General features: G+C 56.8%; 1 long non-coding RNA gene across 1 annotated transcript in view; it reads left to right on the top strand.

Moving 5' to 3' along the window:
* The first annotated feature begins 1147 nt into the window (after window positions 1–1147).
* The window catches only part of LOC109386357 (uncharacterized), a 79296-nt gene continuing 73159 nt past the window's right edge, over window positions 1148–7284 (top strand). The window contains exon 1 of the long non-coding RNA XR_002124781.1: window positions 1148–1904. This is a non-coding gene — a long non-coding RNA (uncharacterized LOC109386357). The remainder of the gene's footprint in view (window positions 1905–7284) is intronic.

Below are 7284 nucleotides of genomic sequence, written 5' to 3'. Positions count from 1 at the left end.
ATAGCTTTGCCCCAGAATGCGATAATGATGAGTGGATACACTCCTGTGTCACGTATATGCTCTTGGGAACATCACTTTGCCTCTCAGTGCTTTGATGTCCTCATCAGTGGAATGGGTTATCTACTGCATAAGGTTGGTGTGAGACTTACAGAGAAGCTGTATTGCGTGGCCTCCATTCCTTTGCTCCCCAGGCCATTTAGTGGCTTTCACATGGCCCCAGAAGCACATTCAACATTCACTCTCATACATCAAAACCCTCCAATGCCGGCTCAGTGCCTCACCCTGTACAGGGTGCTGGAGCCTCGGGAGATATAAATCAGACACAGCTCCCGCCCTAAGGCACTTGGGGAGAGGAGGAGGAGCAGAGAGCATAAAGGTCTCTCACACACCTCTGCTCTCGACTTCATATTTTTAAAACTGATAACGACGCTCCTCCCTGCGGATGGGGGCTGAGAAGGGGGAAAATGTTTAAGAAAGGTCCACTCTTTATCTACAAAAACTTAATTTTCACTGCTTCCCGAAATCTGAATATTTCACACCATTCAAACTCACCTCCTCGTGTTGAGCCCTAGAAGTTGGGGTGGTAGAATACTGTGAGAGCTGTGTCCCACCACCCCCGAGGGCTCCACGGTCCCTGTAGATTCCACTACCCTGGATAGCCCACCTCGCCTCCATCCAGCTTCTTTCCCTACCCCGACCCCAGTACCTATCCCGTGACTCCCCCTCTCCCACCCGAGCCAGTCCCGACGTTCCGGTCCCAGACAATCCTGTCCTCTTCCCCTCTCCCTCCATCCGGCGCCACGTTACCCTTCCTCCAGCCCCTCTCTTTAAGGTCGCCCCCTCCCCCGCTCCCGCGTTGTCCTCGCTCCAGCCGCACCTTTCCACGGTCGGCCCCACCCTCTCCGAGGTAGGCTCCACTTTCCGCAGGGCTCTGTTCTTTTCCCACTCTCCCCTCCAATTGGCTCCTGCTGGGCTGAGGAAGGGATTCTGGCGCGCGCCCCGCCCCTTGCCTGTGATCCGAGAGGGGCGGGGTTTCGGGCTGACTCCGCCCCGTTCGGGTGGGGAGGTGCCCGCTTGAGCTCCGGCGCTGGGCGGCGCTGCCTCAGCTCAGCTCCGCTGGGGCCGCAGCTCCTGTGGGGGTGGGAGACGGAGATGACAGCGGCGGGGGTGGCGGCGGCTGCGGCACGGGGCTGAGCGAGCGGCGTGCGAGCCGGGGGAAGAGGAGGAAGTGGAGCTGCGGCCCGGAGCTCAAGAGTCTGCTGCCGTGCGGAGGTATCCCCCATTTTTCAGAGCGAGCCGAGTCTAGACCTGGAAAGACTTCCCCGCCCGGCGCTGGCGGCCGCTGCTCTTTGCCGGCGTCCTGACTTACCCCGCCTGCCCCGGCCCTGGATTCCGCGCTGGGACGCTCTCAGGTGGTCCGGAGCGTGGTGACCAGGACGCCCCGAGCCCCCGACCCTGATCCAGTGCACCTGGGCGGGACGCTCCTGGCCCACCATACGGATCCATGGTTGCGGGCTTGTTCACAGCCTTTCTATAGTGTGTATCGGAGCCCCCAGCCCTCCGCCCGGGGTTAACGCAGGGTGTCCCCAAGCCCCCGACTGAGTGCAAAGGAGCCCGGACGCCCCTCAGCCTCTGTTTCCCCTAGACCAGGACTTTTAGCTGCCTCTGACTCGGTGCTGCTTCGGACTTGAGACCGTGCGAGTGCCCGGGAAGCCCCGGCCGGGGTTCAGCGCCCCGTGAGGGGTCGCAGGCGGGCTGGACAGTCGGACTGAACCGGACCCGGCTGGTGCTGCGAGTCGAAGCTACCACTTTCCTGCCTTCCCAGGCGAAGGGCTTGGCGCGTGCCCCGAAGAGAACACAGGGGCCCCTCTGCCCCGGCGGCCGGCGGGAGCCGAAAGCTGCAGGTGAGAGAGCCCCGGATGCCGGGGCTAGGACGGCCTCTGACCCCATCCGGGCTGCGCCGGGGCCAGCTGCGGGGGTGTGCCGGGCACTAGCTGAGGCTGGAACTGGCTAGGAAGGGGCGCGGGAAAAGGAGGGGGGAGGGAGAAAACGGGCACTTGTCGGGCTCCCATTGTGTGCGGGGTCCGCGCCCCACCATTGCGCAAGGGGTCCCCTCATTAAAGCTCACTAATAACTCGGTGAGATAGAAGGTGTCGTGTACAGTTATGGGCTCTTACAGATGGGGAAACAGAGGCTCAACGGGATTGAGTGACCCTCCACTTTTCACTCTGAGGATGAGACTGGGAGGAGGGTTAGAGTGGAGATGAAAAGAAGCAGAAATAGAAGAGTAAAAGAAAGGAAGTGAATAGCCGCTAGACAGGAGGTGGGGGAAGGGGTAAAGGTAGGGTCGCTGGGGCATCCTAGAACTGATCCTGGGGCTGGAGGAGGTAGCTTCTCCCGGTCTCCTCCCCTCCAACTCCATGGGCAGGTCACCTCCCAGAGGTGACCCAGAGTTGAGGGCAGAGGTGGGAAGCTTCCTACTCCCACTGCTCCCCTCCCTGAGGGCCCAGGACCGGAAAGCAGCTGCTCCTGGCCCTTGCCTGCCACACTCCAGCCATATTCCAGGGTCTCTAAGGCACTCTGGGGGTCCTGAGATGCTGTTTATCTGTTGGTGAAACTCACAGGCCCCCCAAGTTAGAGTCCGTCAGAGCTGGAGATGAGGCCCCTCAGCACTCATCCAGCTCACGTCCTTCACATTACCAAGGGTGGGGTGGGTATGTGTGTGTGTGGGGGGGTGCCAATTGTCCAAGGTCCTAAAGCAGTGAGTGAGTGGTTGAGCCACAAGTACACTCGTAGAGACATCCTTAAAGGTATCCATTCCCCCTCCCAAGTTAGCATCTTCTGTGGGTGGTTGAGGTTTTTCCAAGTCCTGATGTGAGGTCAGGGTGACCACATATGAGGCTGTTGTGAGTCTGTGCGGTTGGTGCGGGGGCCCAAGACATGCCAGCAACCCCATAGCCTTTGGCCTAGACTCTAGACTAAAGGTCTGACCTTAGCCTCTCCTGGGCAGAGGAACCTGCAAGACGCCTCTGGCCTAGGAGGGGAGGACTTGCTTTGGGTATCGATGCTGGGGCTGCCAGGGCTGGGGGCACAGTCCCAGGTGTCTGGGTTCCCAGGCAGGGGTTCCTTCTGCTACCGCCTCCCCTCCTCCGGGGCAGTGCAGGGAAAGGGGTGTTGTGAAAGAGGGCCTGGCCTGGACTCTGTAGGCTCTTGTTCTGGGTCGGAAGGGGGAGGGGACATGGCCCAGGTCTGAGCCCTGTGGCCTTGGCTGGGACTAGTTAACCCCTGCTGTGCTCAGCTTCCTGGAGTCTAGGGGAAACCACCTTGGAAAGCCCCTGGGAGGTGGAGGAGGCTGGAGAGGTCAGCTGAAGGCTGGAAACTCAGGCTTTGGTGGTGGAGGGGTTGAGGAGCCTCAAGAGAAGGTGTCTGAGGGGCTTGGGAGTCCCCCTCCCCACGTGATCCATGGGGATTCAAATTCTCATCATAATTCCTGCCTCTAAACAAAGCTCCTCTTTGATGAGATAATTTCACACCTGTGATCTCATTTCATGGTGTGATGGAAGGAACCTGGAGTGAGGCAGAACATTGTTGAGCCATCTGGGACCTCTCAGATGCATTTGTGGCTCCCAACCTCACCTGTAAAATGGGGTCAAGGCAGGCTGTGTGTTATCTGTTCAGATAACGGGGCCACCGTATCCTGTGGACTGTCAAGTGCTGCAGAGTTTCTGTGTTTGCCAAGACTGGGCTTGTTAGTAATGGGTACCTTGTGTGGGAAACTGAGGCTCAGAGAGATGAAACCACTTACCCAGGGCCTTTGTGTTTGCTTCAGGAACTGTCTGAGTACCAGCTGCATACCAGGTGCCCTGGAAGTGACCCAGATGGAAAAGGCAGTGTGGTGACTAGCTCACAATTGGGTGGACTAAGTGGCATGGGCAGATAGTGGTGAGACAGACCAGGTGGGCATGAATCCACCCTGCCTCCCGCTGGCCATGTGACATTGGGCAAACCACTCATCAGAGCCCCAACTTCTTTTCTGTAAATTAGAATTCCTCCTTTACGAGGTTGTTGTGAGGATTAAGTGAGATATAAATATACAGTGGTTAGCCTAGTATCTATTTCTTTCCCTATAAGGAAAAGAAGCTTAAATTTTGACCAGAAAATATGGGAAAGTTCTCAGGCTTGCCTTAGGATGCAGGCTACTGTTGCAGGCGCACAGACCTTGGTTTGCTCAGATGGGACTCCTGTGGGTCAGGCCCCCCTGTGCCACTTTCCTGGTCTCTTAGTCCTCTAGAATCTGCTTGGGGACCCTGGCAAAGAATCTGGGTTCTGACCCCCAACCCCAGGACCAGGGTTGGAGGGAACTGGTGTTCATTCCATCTGGCTCATTGTCTGATCTCCCTTAAGCACAAAGGTGCAGTGAATAATTTATGGGTCCCCTCATTGCTGGGAGGCAGGCTCAAGGAAATTGCTCTGTGCCCAGCTGAGCTTCTGAACCTCTTCCTTACCCTCCCGCCCCTAGGAGGCGGGTAGTTCCAGTTAGTGCTATAGGAAGTCTTGGCTATGGGGAGAGGGAGGCAGGATGGGAAGAAAGTGACCTATTATTAACCCCGGCTCTCTCCTGTTGGGGGGTCAGGTGGGCCCACAGGAAGCAATGGAAACCGAGCTAGCTGAGTTAGGGTCTCTGATTCCAATTGGGTGATGAGAAGCGGCAGGGAGAGGCCCTTGAGGACTGGAGTAACCCTGGAAGGCTTCATCAAGTGGGAAGGTGTCTGGGCTGGGGCTAGAGGCAACTCGCTGTAGGCATCAGTTCAACATTGAATCCTGGCTGTGCCATTTACTCACTGTGAGATTATGAGCAAGACACCTGACCCTGCCAGACCTCCGTTTGCTCCTCTGTAAAAGGAGAGTAGTGATGGGTGACTGTGAGGCCATATATGTCAAGCACGTGGCACGATAGGTACATAGTGAAAGGGTACTTCATTGTGAACATGAACCATGGGGCGAGCTAACGGCAGGGGAGATGGAATGTTGTAATAAGCAGGGAAGTGGGGAGAACTCGGGGGTGGTGATGCTAGGGCTTGTTGGGTCAGTGAGGAGTAAGTGACCAGATGTTTAGAGGACCTTGAATGTCAAACAGAATTCACATTTCAGAAAGCATCATGGAGTGCCCACTCGGAACCTTCTGTGGTTCTTTCTTGCCTGTAAGATGGAGACCAGGCCCCTTTTTTGTGTATTCAAGGCCTTGCCCACTGTAGCCCCTGCACGGACCCCTGGCTCGTTGCTCATCACTGTCTCCTAAACACACCACATGTGGCCCTGTTGCTGCCCCTATGCTTGTGGGGTTCCTCTTGTCAGAACTGCCATCCCTGCTTCTTTTTCTGCTCACCTCCACCTGTTGAGGCCCCACTCCAGTCATAAATTACCCAAGAAACATTCCTGGATTACCCAACCCTCTGGGCATACTGCCTCTGATTCTTCAACGCTTCACAGTAGTAAATAATACCGGCCATTGCATCACATTTTACAGTTTGTAGACTGCATCCACATACTCATTAATAATACTATGATGGTGATATTAACAGTAGTTAAAGCTTTGAGTACTTATTATGAGCCAGACACTGATAAGCACTTTACAGACACTCATTCACAACTCCGGGAGGTAACTATTGTCGTCTCCCAGAAACTGGGGCTCAGAGAGGTGCATTGCCCTGCTCAAGGTCACACAGCTGGACAGTGGGGAGTGAGGCGTCAAGCCTGTGCTCCTATCTGTGACTAAACAGACAGCTCGACAGCTTGTAGAAGATATCCTGTCTCCTCAGCTCTGCCCAAGCATCTTGAGAGCATAATTGGCATGTGAAAAGCCTGGAAATGAGCCTTCTTCTCAGAGCTAAGAAAGGCAGTGCTGGGGTGAGCATGGGACCCAGGAAGGAACACTTGGCCTGGCATCCAGGGCCCTGGGCCCTGCACTGGCTGGCTTTGTGACTTGGGGTGAATCAGCCCCCCTCTGTGGCCCTGTTTTCCCATGGGTGAGTGGGTTGGTATCTGAGCTCCCAGAGCTCCAGCTTCCGCAGTGTCCTTTGTGACCCTGGACGGTAGAGGAGGAGACCACAGCATCAGGGCCAGAGGATGTGGTGTGCCGGGTGGCTGTGATTCTTGGCCTCGTTGCTGTCTGGGCCAGCAGGCTCTGTAGTTAAGCTGCTGCCGCTCCCGAAGAAGGGTGGTGCCCGGGATTGCTAGCAGCATGGTCATTAGCTGGGCAGAGAAGGCCCTGTGATTGGGAGCCGGCTGGGCTGGGCCAGGCCAGGCCAGCAGTGCTGGAGGCAGGCTGGCCTGGCCACAGTGGGGTCATTAGCAGGGCAGCTGGCAGGGCAGCCGCTGCTCCTCCCTCTGCAGCCTCCAGGGCAGTGGCAAGTACCCACTGGGCCCCAGAGCTTTGTAGGCCACGGTATGCCTGTCCTCCTGTTGTGGTGGTTGTAGGAGTGGAGCAGCGAGGAATTGAGCCCGGATCGAAGATGCCTCCTCCAAGAAGCTTCCAGGCCTCTTTCCAAGCAGGCGGAATCCAGCCCTCCTCCTCCTCTGCAGATTCGTAGCCCTCGCTCACTGACTGTGGTCTGTGGATTGGGGTTGTGTAGGTCTGCTTTCCTTGCCAGCCAGTCAGAACTAGATTCTGTGCCACCCCAGTCCTCCCCTACCCCCAGAGTGCCTAGCAGTATGTCTGGCACAAAATGGCAACCCCAAGGGCGGGAGAGGCAATGTGCGCTGCCTCTCGGGCAAGTCGCTCAGCCTTTGTACTTGTACAGTGGGGCTGATAATAAGTGTTGTGGGGGTTAAATAGGATGATGGGAGGAGGGAGGGGCTTTGTGCAGGGAGTGCACTTGCCCATCGGCTTGGTAGCCTTGTGAATGAGTGACTCAGTAGGAAGCTAATTGCAGAGTCCAGCTAGGGGTGCCAGGAGGAAGGGTGTGCCAGGTGACAGGGAGGACTTCCCAGAGGAGGACACTTTGCTGTCTAGGGAGGACTCTGTGTCAGATGGGATTTGCAGAGCTGCGATTCCCACCACCTTCCCAGTGAGCAGGCTGTTGAGAGATGTGGGAGACTTGGAGCTAAGTTGAGGGCAGGGAGCAGGATGTCCAGGGACCAGGTTATTCTCAGGCCTTAGCAGCAGGAGTGACCCAGTTGGGAGGAGCCGTCTGGGTCCAACCAGCAGGTGCTGGGCAGAGTGAGTCCTTCCTTAAAGGGAAGCAGTGTTAATTTGGGCATGCGTTACCTCTCTCCCTCTCCCTC

This window comes from Hipposideros armiger, unplaced genomic scaffold (assembly GCF_001890085.2).
Source record: "Hipposideros armiger isolate ML-2016 unplaced genomic scaffold, ASM189008v1 scaffold_132, whole genome shotgun sequence".
NCBI classification, from domain to species: domain Eukaryota; kingdom Metazoa; phylum Chordata; class Mammalia; order Chiroptera; family Hipposideridae; genus Hipposideros; species Hipposideros armiger.
The sequence above is the reverse complement of the archived record's forward strand: the minus strand, read 5'-3'. Positions and strand labels throughout refer to the sequence as shown.